General features: G+C 42.5%; 1 protein-coding gene across 1 annotated transcript in view; it reads right to left on the bottom strand.

Annotated features, from left to right (window-relative positions):
• Positions 1-13,330, bottom strand: part of FRMD3 (FERM domain containing 3) — a gene marked incomplete at both ends in the record, with an annotated part of 305,970 nt that overhangs the window by 79,089 nt on the left and 213,551 nt on the right. The window lies entirely within an intron of this gene.

The raw sequence follows: 13,330 nt of genomic DNA, 5'->3' as shown, positions 1-13,330 counted from the left end.
CCCACCCCCTCAAGACAGCGAAGAGTCCTCATGCCTCTAATGAAAACAGTATCCCATCTTCCTTCTCTGTAAAGCCTTTCAAGATCTTCTCTTTACCCTGAATGTTCGCTCTGATATGTCTAAGGAGCATCCTTATTTATTCATCAAGATCAGCACTGTGGGGACCCCTGTAATCCAACAACTCATTTCTGACCATTTCTTTGATTGTTTTCTTCCCTTCCCGGGCTCTTCCTCACCTCAACCACTCTCTCTCTCTTCTCTCCTTTGAGAGACCCTAGCAAATGGATTTTGAAACTCCTAGGTCTATCCTCCATGTCTTTTTAACCTTTGTTTCATTCTTTTAAATCTAAGCCTTTTTGTATTACATTCTGAATTATTTCTTTATTCAAACCTCCAGCTCACTAATTTCTTCTCCAGCTGTGTGCATCCTGCTTTCCATCCCACTGATGAGTTGTTTTAAAATATCAATTAAATATTTCATTTCTAATGTGATGTCTATTTGGCTCTTGAAACAGATGACTGTTCTTATTTTATGGAATAAACTCTTCTTACTCCTCTAAGGATATCCACTTTGCTTCTTTTAAAGTCCAATCCCTGTTACTCCATTAATGCTGTTTTCTTGGTGACAGCCCTTTGGTTTGCTGAATCAGAGTGTCTTATGCAATGAACTGATGTTTCCTAAAGTGTTTGGTGATTCATGGTTGGATGCTCATCTTTGTATTTTATGTTATTTGTTTAATACAGTGGCCTCCAGAGGTTGTAGGGGAGGGCAAGACAGGCCACATGGGAAGAGTGTGAGTTAGTAACTTGATTTCAGGCTGAAGGTTGTAGTTCCTTCTGGATATCGTCCACATAAGGTACCTCCAGCTCAAGCCTGCTGCTGCCCATGACTCAACATAAGGGAGCCAGAGGAAGAGGTCAAAGCTGCCCAAATGTTCCAGATGCAGTTGCCCAACCACCATGATGGCTGCCCTGTTATCTGTTGCCTGAAGCACCCAGAACCATTCCTATTCCATATGTCTTTGACCTGGATTCCTTCCATCTATTTCCTATCTTCCAGAGATACCGCAGGACTTCTGATCCAAAGATGGTATTCTTTCTTGCATCTGCTTTCTAATACATTTTCTGTTATCCACAGGGACTTGGAGAGGGAAGGGAAGGGAGTCACATATGCTACCTCTTTCTTTGAATAGAAGAGGTAATTTTTAAATCCATCCTTTACACAAGATATTCCTGAGGGATTAACTCAAACACCTTCTTTAGGAAAGTAAAGTCTTTCTAAAGCCTTTCTGAGTTTCCTCTTTAGTTTTGATGTTCTGAAGTTTCACTGGGACATACATAAAGGGAGCCTCCTTATTTATTCACCCCGATCAGCACTTTATGACCCTTTCAATCTAACAAATCTTATCTTTCTTTGACCATTTCTTTGATTCTTTTTTTTTTGAAGCCGTAGTCATTATAATTGTTTCTCTTTTTGATAAAGGAACAAGAGATTCAAGAAAATCACCAAGTATTTTGATGGGGAAGGGAAAGGGGACTTTCTGCAAGTTTTTGCAATACATACAGGTATTTCTCCCTTCACAGCTCTCTCATAAGTTCCTGAAGTAAAAGCTTACCTTTCACCAGCAAATAAAGATCATTATTGAATCTGAATACTGGGGGCTTCCTGCCCCCACATACACACTCTCTCTTTTCTCTCTCACTCACTCGTTCATACACTCCCTCACCCCCCTGGCTGGGGACAAAGCACAAAGCTGAGCTGTCCAGCATGTTGCTAAGCAGTACCCCACTCTGGTGGCCCTCAAGGCAAAACTTCAGCCTAATGACCCAGATTGAGGCCAAAGAGAAGCAGGACTAGAGCTAAAGCAGCCCAGCACCTCCCACGCCACAGGCCACCAGCTCTGCTCCAGGATAATCCTGCCGCTTCACATGAAAGGCCCTCACTCTGCCTCTAGAGAGCTGGCCGTTCCCCTTTGTGGCAAACCTTCAGCCTCTTTGTCGAAACAGCTACAGACTGTTTATTCTTGAAATTCGACTCTGGTTTTACAGCACACCCTTCTTTTCCATTCAGTCTGGGAACAAGTTAATTTTGAAAGGCTATAGTTTGGAAGTTCATATTGGAAAGTCAGGACTTTTTGCTTGCCTAGGTGGTCTCTTTCTGACCACTTCCCTGTCCTTTGTAAATCTGATGAGCACCTAATTGCAAACACTCAACCCCAGATGGCAGCAGGGTGCAGTGCTACACAGCTCCAGAGGACACACCATTAAACTCAAAGACCTCTGCTCATCAGGAGCTGTCATCCAGGTGTGAAAAGGTAAGTCCCGGTCTGGGAAAAGATTTTGGCAACATGTACAATCAAAAAAGGACTCCTATGTAGAATATTTTTTTTAAAAACCTCCAATAAATCAATAAACAACAATAAAATAATTTTTAAAGATAACTCAGAAGGAAACATGGCAAAAGACTTGAATAGACACTTCACAAAATAAGATATCCAAATAGCCAACAACCACGTGACAATGTGCTTATCCTCTCTAAGATCAGGAAAATGAAAAACTCTAAGAAGTCACTTACACATCCATCTGACAGCCAAAATTAAAAAAAAATACCAAGCACTCATGAGCATGTGCAGCAAAAGCAACTCTCATATACTGTTGGTAGAAGACTAATTTAGTAGAACTATCTGGAAAACTGATGTTATCTACTGAAGTTAAACATGTTTACCCATAACACAGCAATTCCATTCATAGTTATACATACAACAGGGATGAGTGCCTGCTGCTTCAAGAAATACATAAATTTTCATGGTAGTGCCATTTGTAATAGCAAAAAATAGGAAACAAATGTCTACTAACAGTAGAATGGATATACAATGGAACACTATACAGCTGTGAAAATAAATGAATTCAAGCCACACACAAGATGGGTGACTATTACAAAAATAAAACTGAACAAAACAGGCCAGATATAAATGAATACACATTGAATGAATTCCATTTATATGGCTTTTTAAAATGAACAAAACAAAACTATTTAAAGTCAGAGATGTGATTACCTTTGGTGGGGGGAAGGGAGAAGATAAATATTGGGAAGGGGCATAACAGGGGCGTCTGAGGTGTCACAAATTCTCACTTTGACCTGGGTGGTGGTTACATACATACTCGCTTTGTAATAATTCATTGAGCTTGACATCTATGTTTTGTTGGCTTTTCTGAATTTGTGTTATGCTTCCATTTTTAAGAGTTTAAGAAAAAAGGAAAAGAAAGAAAAAAGGCTGTGAAGCACTAGGAACCCTCATAAATTATAGGTGTGAATGGAGCAACCCCTTCAGCAAACAAGCCACAATTTCCTAGAAAAGCTGAACTTCTGCAAACTCTATGGCACAAGCTTGTACCTGGTTTCTACACCTAGGTTTGTACCTACACTTAGGGACTCTTTTACATACACCCCTATGAGAAGTATTCAAGAAGCCATAGTAACTTTGTAATAGCAAAAACCTAGAAACAACCCCAATGTCAACAGGAGAATGGATACATAAAATGTGACATGTTCATATGACAGAAAATTAATTACACAGAAGCAAAAATGAAGACCGGGCTTCCCTGGTGGCGCAGTGGTTGAGAGTCCGCCTGCCGATGCAGGGGACATGGGTTCGTGCCCCGGTCTGGGAAGATCCCACATGCCACGGAGCGGCTGGGCCCGTGAGCCATGGCCCCTGAGCCTGCGCGTCCAGAGCCTGTGCTCCGCAACGGGAGAGACCACAACAGTGAGAGGCCCACGTACCGCAAAAAAAAAAAAAAAAAAAAAAAAAGAAGACCTATGGCTGTATGGATCAATGTGAAGAACCTCAAAAACATCATGTTGGTAGGGGGAAAGTGAGATACACAAATAGAGTATGATTCCATTTGTATGAAAGTCAAAAGTAGGAAAAAACTAAGCATATATTACTTGTTGATGTATGGAGTACATTTATAAAAGCAAAATAAGAGAATGAATAACCTAAAATTCAGAATAGCATAGAGAAGGGAGGGAGGTAATCTGGAAGGGTCAGGTTAGGAGACTTGAGATCATCTGGTGATGTTCTAATTCATAAGCAGAGTTAGGGGGTCATGGGTGGTTTTTTCAACTACTCTTTAAATTATACATATATTGAATATACTCTTTTATATATTATACATTTACAATGATTAAAAGAGAAACAAGTCCTGCCTTTTTAGTAAGAGAATTATTGGGTGAAGTATTATGTAATCTAAAAGCACCATTGAACTAAACAGAATAGTCAGGAATATAAGAGATATCCATGCAGAGCAACCTTTTACCAAACTCTCCTGTTCTGAGCAATATATAACTGCTTATATTGTGAAGCAGTATATATATATTTTTCACTTAATATTCACCAAGGAGGAATTCTTATGCTCATTTTATAGATGAGGATTTTGACAGTCAAAGAGGAAAAGTAACTTGCTCAAGGTTACTCAAGTATTAGGTGGAGGAGTGAATGCAAACCCAAGGCAGCCTGATTCCAAAGAGCTTCTCGGGACCTGCGCTACCATCACGACCAACATGATATGGTCCAGGGCCATGTGCCTGCTCTCCTGGATGCCAGGCTGAGCATTTCCAAATGACATGGTTTCTACTGGTTTTTCTAGGAAGCATTTTTCAAATTCTAAACATTTCATGTTATCAGTGTTGAGGCATTCCATCCCAGACGACAGATATTTAGATCTGAATAGAGAGCAGTGATATCTTCTTTTAATCTAGGTCAGAGATCCCCAGACTAGAGGCTGCGGGCTAAATCCGGATCACCACCTGGTTTTGTACAGCCCTGGAGCTAGATATGTTTTTTCCATTTTTAAATGGCTTGAAACAATCAAAGAATAATATTTCATGCCCTGTGAAAATTACATGACATTCAAATTTCAGTCTCCATAAATAAAGTTTTATTGGAACAAAGACACACCCATTTGTTTGGGTACCATCTGTGGACACTGTCATACTACGATGGCAAAAATGAGAGGTTGTGACAGAGACCATATGTTGTGCAAAGCCTAAGGTATTTACTAAATGGCCTAGGATAGGAAAAGTTTGCTGAACCCTGATTTAGGAACTGAACACAGGACTAGAAAACAACTGAAGCTGTGTCTGTTTGATTCCATATAATGGAGATTAAAAATAGTACCTATCTCCAAGATTTGGTGTAAAGAATAAGCAGTTAACAGATGTAAAGCCATTAGACTAGTGCCTGGCACAGAGCATGCTCTCTCCTCGCCCTCAGAATAGCATTTGTTCCCTTCCTAGCCCTGCACGTGACTGAAATCAGAAATATGACTTTGATTGGAAGTGTCAGGAAGCATGCCAAGATATTTACAGTAGAGCAAAGGGCTCTCTTCAAAATAAAAGTCCACGAATTGGTATCATTTGCGTTGGGTTTGACTCAGATCTCCAATGCCTAAGCATTTCAAAGACTTATTCTAAAAATTCATACACAGAGAAAAGCTACAAATGTTCAGAGAAGGAAAAGGGTTCAAAACCAATGGAGAAAAGGTAGAGACCCTGAGAGCACTAAGATACTCCTGAGTCCCCCTGACTCACTGAGGAGGAAATCATTTAATAGGTTTTCAGGAAGACATTAAGATCAATTAAATAGAAATTTGTTTTCCTTTCAAATCTCCCACTGGACATTTGTTTCTGGCCAAAACTCTGTTTGGTAATGGAAAATAATGATTTTCTATCCTTTAAATCTGGCACCAGGAATTGTTCTGCTAAGATGAATAGTGTCTCTAATGAGTCATTTAGAGATAAAGACCAGTGTTTAGTTGAATTCTTTTTCAAGAACTAACAATTCTCTAAAGAAATACTTTTCTAGTAAACTAGGTGAGGTCAAGTAATTATGTACTTAGCTATGTATCTCCCTTCTGCCTGTCTTGAAAACTTTTTTGCCAAGAGAAACACTCTCTCTCTTATTGATCCTCCTTTAGCATACCATTACATAGAGTACAAAATCGTACAGCATCCCAAGAATGAATGCAAATTATTAGTGGACGTTAATTGTGGAGTGAGGTGTGGGTCTTGACAGCAATGACTTGGGCTGCTTGGAGCACAGCTGGACAGGGAAGGGGGTGGAATTGGCTCCACCTGAACCATTTGGGTCTGTGAGCTCCAGAATTAAACTCTTGGGTAATAGACCAATAGAATGGTCTGCTACCGCAAAGTAGAATTCTCAATTTGAGTTAGGTTAGGTTTTGCTGCAACTTGGTTGCAACTTTAGAGTTTGTTTACCACTGGCTCCAAAGCTTGAAAGGGTTCTCAGAACTTGCCTTTCAGCAGGGCTTGGGATCTTAGCATCCACGAGACTCTGGAGAGTTCTTCATGCTTTATGGCTTGGCTGCCAACTTTCTGAGCTGCAGGAAATCTCCTCTGCTCTCCAGTCCCACCCACGGCTCTCTGCACCTCAGATGACTGTTTTCCTTCCTGTGCTCATGTCCCCCGCCCTTGGCAAGGGATGTCCTGCCCTGGCTGAAGGTCTGCAGTGCCTCCGAGGGGTTTCACTCCGCTCTCCTGCCCTGTCTGACGTTGGCATACTGCCCCTCTTCACTCAGTGAAGGCCTGGGGTCCAATGGTGGTGGGAAAGTGCAACTCACTCTGTAGGTGGAGTCTTTGGGGTCCCAATCAGTCAGGTCAGCCCGCTCGTGGTCACTAAATGCTTGTTAAAGGTTTGGCTCGTTCCCCTTGCCCCCCACCTCTGGCATATTCCTCCCCCTCCCACCACCACCAGAGGTAAAAGCGACAGCAGGTCTCTGCTGTCCCAGGAACGGCATTCTGGATTTTAGTACCTTTAGGTTTCTTTGCATCCTCAGCTCTCAGATGGGTTTTTAAAATATGACTTTGGGGCTTCCATGGTGGCGCAGTGGTTGGGGGTCCGCCTGACGATGCAGGGGACACGGGTTCGTGCCCCGGTCCAGGAGGGTCCCACGTGCCGCGGAGCGTATGGGCCCATGAGCCATGGCCGCTGAGCCTGCGTGTCCGGAGCCTGTGCTCCGCAATGGGAGAGGCCACAGCAGTGAGAGGCAAAAAAAAAAAAAAGACTTTGTAGTTTATCTAGCTTGTTGGTGCTGTCTTGGTGTTAGGGGGAGATCCCTCTCTCGTGTTTTCCACATCCTCACTGGAAGTGAGAGTCCCTAGTCTGTCACTTCTAATTCTTTACTTAGGGACATTATCTCTCCTAAGCTCCTTGGGGAACATTAGGAACTGCATCTGTGCAGAGCATTAGATAGAACACTACAAATTTGGGTGACTGCCATGATATGAGGGAGACATATGGTGATGCTCTGGGACAGGGGCAAGACACACAGAAGAAGAACAGCCACTTAGAAAGACATCAGAGTGCTTTACAGGAACACTTAGGTTTCAGGTCAAGTTCTATTGCTTCACAACTGTGTAGCCATGAGTAAGTTAATTTCTCAGGCCTCTGTTTCCTTATTGGTAAAAGAAGGTGCTTTCAAACAATCCAATGGAGGACTGAGGTGAATTGACTGAGCAGGGATGGTGGTGACTCAGAGAACAAATGATTCTTTTAAAGAGTGCTGCTGCTGTCATGTAGGTGACAGGCATGTTACCAAATCCTCCAGTTGCAAGTAAAGCTAGAACTTTATGGGAGCTGATTCCATTTTCCAAAACTATTATTTGGCCAAAGAACATACATCTGGGTGAGAGTGTAGTCCAAGGACTGTCATTTTTTTTAATTAATTAATTTATTTTTACTTATTTATTTTTGGCAGTGTTGGGTCTTCACTGCTGCACGCAGGCTTTCTCTAGTTGCGGTGAGCAGGGGCTACTGTTTGTTGCGGTGCGCGGGCCTCTCATTGCGGTGGCTTCTCTTGTTGTGGAGCACGGGCTCTAGGTGTGCAGGCTTAGTAATTGTGGCTCGTGGGCTCAGTAGTTGTGGCTTGCGGGCTCTAGAGTGCAGGCTCAGTAGTTGTGGCACACGGGCTCAGTTGCTCTGCGGCATGTGGGATCTTCCAGACCAGGGTCGAACCTGTGTTCCCTGCACTGGCAGGCGGATTCTTAACCTCTGCACCACCAGGGTAGTCCTAGAAAGCTAGACATTTTTGAAACTATAAATCCTTGCCAGGAAGCCATGGCACATGATTTACAGAGATTGTGAGCTTTGAGAAATAAAAAGAGATACTGACTCTGCTTAAAATACACTCAGTGTCATTATTACTTCCAGCACAAACCTCACTGCATTAGATCATTATGGGGGTGGCTAATCTAATAATTTTTCTGCTCTTTAAGGGCAAGGAATATACTTCATCAAACTGCTTTACCGCCAATTGAGCTTTCTGAATATTTAAAAGCCAATGACCTGTTACTGAAGCTAATCCAAAGGTCTTTGCTTCTAATGAGAAACCCGATGAACTAGCTGAGTAGAAACTCCAAGAAAACCTCCAGAGAAACCTATCACGGTTCCTGATAGTGAAATCAATCTTATTCTTGATCTTCAACCCCCTCTGAGGACACCCCAGGACTAATGGTATGGGTATTCCCTCTTAACCCAGATGGTCATGATTAAAGCTGTGGAAAACAGAAACCAAGAGTCAAAAATAACAACTGTCACGTCCCCAGGGATTGTTGCAATGGCTTCCTCCAGCCACCAGAGGGCTCTAGAAGGAGGAATAACCTATTTCTAAGCAGTTCCATTGCTAGGATCTCATCTCTGCATACCAAACTCAAATAAAATCTATAAATTATGAGATTATTTCTAATACACAGTTTTAAAAACCAATATGTATCTTTTGTCTTAAAATTATCTATAGAGTCAGGATAGTGAGCAGAAATTGATTCTAGACCTGCTCTACTAGATGTTTAAAACAAAGGTCAGCAAACTAGAACCCATGAATCAAATCCAGTCCACCATCTGTTTTGTCAATAAAGTTTTAGTGAATCACAGCCCACTCATTTATGTATTGTCTATGTCACTCTACAAAAGCAGAGCTGAGTGGCTGCAATAGAGACCATACAGCCCAGAAAGCCAAACAAATTTATTAACTACACCTGATCTAGAAGAATTATTCAGCCTCAGTGAGTTTTAGCATAGACATGTATTCAAAAATGTGAATCATATTGATACATATCTACATTCTCCAGTTCACAGGTTATTAAGAGGCCCAAAGATGCCTTTATAAAATCTTTCTAAATAAAATTCTGTTAGCTATATACCTATTGGAATGGCCAGAATCCAGAACACTGAAAACACCAAATGCTGGTAAAGATGTGGAACAATAGGAACTCTCATTCATTGCTGGTGGGAATGCAAAATGGTACAGCCAGTTTGGAAGACAGTTTGGCAGCTTCTTACAAAATTGAATATACTCTTACCATACAATCCAGCAATGATGCTCCTTGATATTTACCCAAAGGAGATGAAAATTTATGTCCACACAAAAGCCTGTCCATGGATGATTATACCAATTTTATTCATAATTGCCAAGACTTGAAAGCAACTATATGTCCTTCGGTAGGTGAATGCATAAATAAACTGTGGTACATACAACAGAATATATTATTCAGCAATATGAAGAAATGAGCTATCAATAAAAGACGAGCAGGAATCTTAAATGCATATTGCTTAGTGAAAAAAGCTAATTTGAAAAGGCTACATACTGTATGGTCCCAACTATATGACATTCTAGAAAAGGCAAAACTATGGAGACAGTTAACAGATCAGCAATTGCCAGGGGTTAGGGAGGAGGGAGGGATGAATAAGGCAGAGCACAGAAGGTGTTTAGTGCAGTGAAGGTATTCTGTATGATACTATAATGGTGGATATACGTCATTATACTATTGTCTAAACCCACAGAATATACAACCTCAAGAGCGAACCCTAAGGTATCAATGTAGGTTCATCAATTATAATAAATGTTCCACTCTGGTGGGGGATGGATGATGATATGGGAAAGGTTGTACATGTGTTGGGGCAGAGAATATAGGGGAAATCTGTATACCTTCCACTCAATTCTGGTGTGAACCTAAAACTCTTCTAAGAAATAAAGTCTATTAAAACAAAAACTCTATTAGTCAATGAGATTGTGAAAGCCATTAAGAGCTGTTTGCCAGCTGTTTGCAGTCTGCACCTTCTGGACACCTGATAGAACTGCACTTCCTTGCTGTTGGGTGGGACCATGTGGCTAGTTCTGGCCACAGTGGTAAAGCAGAAGTGATATGTATCACTTCCAAGCTGAAGCAAGACCTTTCACAGCTCTCTTTTTCCTGGAAAACTCAAGTTTGTGACTGACTCAAGTGACAATGACTAGCACAGCCCCCAGCTGACCTCTGGTGAGTATACAGCAGAGCAAGAAGTAAATAAATAAATGAACAAACAAACAAACCTTTCTTGTGAGCTTTTGGAGTTGTTTCCTCAGGAAAATCTAGTTACCTTGACTGGTACAGACATGATCAATAACTATGATATTATATTTGCAAAACTATGTCTTCTCCCCCCCGTCAATGATGTGGCACATCTGAGGAAGCAAAGCTGACCTAGCCACGAACTTCAATCTTCACTCACAAATCTCTTCAACAGTTAAAGGAGTCTAAGCACTTAGTCCGTGCAAACTCTTACTAAAACCTTGGCCTTATATTTTCAAGCACCTCAAAATTCCAGAGTCTCTCTCCCTCCCCCCACCTCTCTCCCTCTCCCTCTCTCTCTCTCTCTCCCTCTCTCTCTCTCTGTCTCTCTCTCTCTGTCTCTCTCTCTGTCTCTCTCTCTCTGTCTCTCTCTCTCTCTCTCTGTCTCTCTCTGTCTCTCTCTCTCTCTCTCTCTCTCTCTCTGTCTCTCTCTCTTCCCCTTAAAGAACTCCCTTATTAATGCCTGTCTATTAATCCATCTTGGGTCCACCTTCAAGCACTGTGTAGCCTCCTAAGGAGGAAAGTTCTTCCGCCCTGATTCATTTTCTCCCAAGAATCACAGCTTTAGTACCTTCCACAGAGAACACAGGAGAAGAAGGATTCTAATCAAGTAAAAAGGCTGGAGAAGATTGTGAACCCACAGAGCTAATCCTGTTTATCAGGCAAATCATGGTCATTTCTGCTAATGTCTGAGTGTCTCTATTGGCATCTCTTTTGTTTTCTTCCTTGACTGGGTCAGAAACCGGGTAGGGAGCAAGAGGTTATTTGGGGGTGGGGGGAGCGGGCTCAAACCCCAACAAAGGCCAACTGAAAACCACTCAGGAAGTTTCCATAACAACAGATCATTGATCACGCATTATCCCTTTGCTGTGTGGGAGGGTCATGAGTGCTGTGATAACCTTGGAGAGTAAGATGGTAACACCTTGGTGCAGCCTCATATGGGTCTCTGCCATCTATGACTCCTTCCTGGAACTGTCAGGTTTGCAGAGCAATCCAACCAGAGGTCCAATTCACACACAAGAAGATCGATACTTTCATGACCTGTGTGCAAAGGGCTCACTGATCCCCCAGGGCAACCTCAGTCTCTGTAGCAGGTTTCCAACCGATTCTATTGATAGAAAGCCCCTTCTCTTCTGCGTTGTCAGCTTGCCTGCTCTTCTTATCGTTCCATCCAAACCTAAACTCTCTCTCTCTGCTGCATTGATGCAGAAGGAAACACATGACTACCTAAGGAGAAAAAGGAGCAAAAACACATAGGAAAATACCCTCTGAATGTCTCTTTTCAATATCACAGGATATCTGGCTGTTTCATCCTCCAGACATACAACTTTGACTTCTTCACAAGGGCTTTCTGGGTGTTACAAATGTGTTGGGCCACAGGAAAGCAGCTTTGGCCAAGCCATGGAGTTTACTTCCAAGGTCTACAAACCATAGCTGACTGTTGACCCTGTCTGTTCTCTAGATGCATAAAGACTACTTTCAGGGTTGTCAACAAATTCAGATGCTGGCACAAGGTCCAATCTACAGCTTTCTTGTTATAAAAAACAATCTGGAATCTTCTTGGATCCACTCATTTGCTCATGAAATCCAGTGGGTCACCAAGTCTTCCTGCAACGTCTCTCGAAATCCTCTTCTTTCAGTTTTCTCTACTCCAATTCTTGTTCAGGTCCCCAGCATGTCTTGCCTGGATGACAGCTCTAACTGATCCTCCCGCCACAGTCTCCACCCTCTGGGCCATAGTCATCATGATCACTGTGGAACATCAATGTGACTACCAGGTTGCCTTATGGCTGCTCAGCACAGGGGATAAGAGCATGGGTATGAGTGTCAGGTAAGAGCAAGGTTCAAGTCCTGACTCTGCTACTAACAGTGCAAGTCCTTCAGCCACTCCAGGCTGTACTTTCTTCACCTCAGACAGGGAACAACAATAGCACCAACCTCGTAGAGTTTGGCAGGACTGAGTGGGGCGATGCATGTAAGGCTCTTAGCACAGTGTTTGGCATCCAGTAAGAGCTCAATAAACGTTTATTATCGGGCTTCTCTGGTGGTGCAGTGGTTAAGAATCCACCTGCCAATGCAGGGGACACGGGTTCAAGCCCTGGTCTGGGAAGATCCCACATGCCACGGAGCAACTAAGCCTGTGCGCCACAACTACTGAGCCTGTGCTCTAGAGCCCGCGAGCTGCAACTACTGAAGCCTGCGCACCTACAGCCTGTGCTCCGCAACAAGAGAAGTCACCACAATGAGAAGCCCGTGCACCGCAACAAAGAGTAGCCCCCCGCTCGCCACAACTAGAGAAAGCCGGCGCACAGAAACAAAGACCCAATGCAGCCAAAAATTAAATAAATGAATAAGTAAATAAATTTATATATATATAAAATGTTTATTATCATATGTTCTGAGCATTTGAGACCCTGCAAATTCTGGTCACAGCAGACCGTTCAATCCCCTTTCCCTACCAATCTGCACAGTGGATGTGGCTGCTTCATCCAGAGGGTCTCATCCTGTGCTGCTCAGACACTGCTGGTCCACAAGCCCTCAACTGAAGCACTGGAACTTTACTTTTACCTCTAGCATGCTTGTTCCCAAATTGTAAAAAGAGTAGGCAGACTGTCATATTTTCAACAAAGCTTTCATTGGGAGACAATACCCTAAAATTACCCATAGAGATGGCATGTTGCTTTCTGAAATCTGTACAATTTTTGATGTCTAATCATCTTTCCCTCTTAAGGACAAAGGTCATCTTTTTAAAGCTGAACTATGCTGCCACCTTTAATGCCCACATGTACACTCTTCTCAGAATTACCAGCAGGGGGAGTGCCTGCATAAAGCAGGGATCTCAGCACTCCCTCTCAAGGGGACAGTTATTTGTTCCAGGATTCATAATCCAGTGACACTATGGGTTTTTTTTGTTTTTGATTT

This window comes from Hyperoodon ampullatus (genome assembly GCF_949752795.1).
Source record: "Hyperoodon ampullatus genome assembly, chromosome: 6".
Classification (NCBI taxonomy): domain Eukaryota; kingdom Metazoa; phylum Chordata; class Mammalia; order Artiodactyla; family Ziphiidae; genus Hyperoodon; species Hyperoodon ampullatus.
Note: the sequence above shows the minus strand (reverse complement) of the source record. Positions and strands in the feature narration are given on the sequence as shown.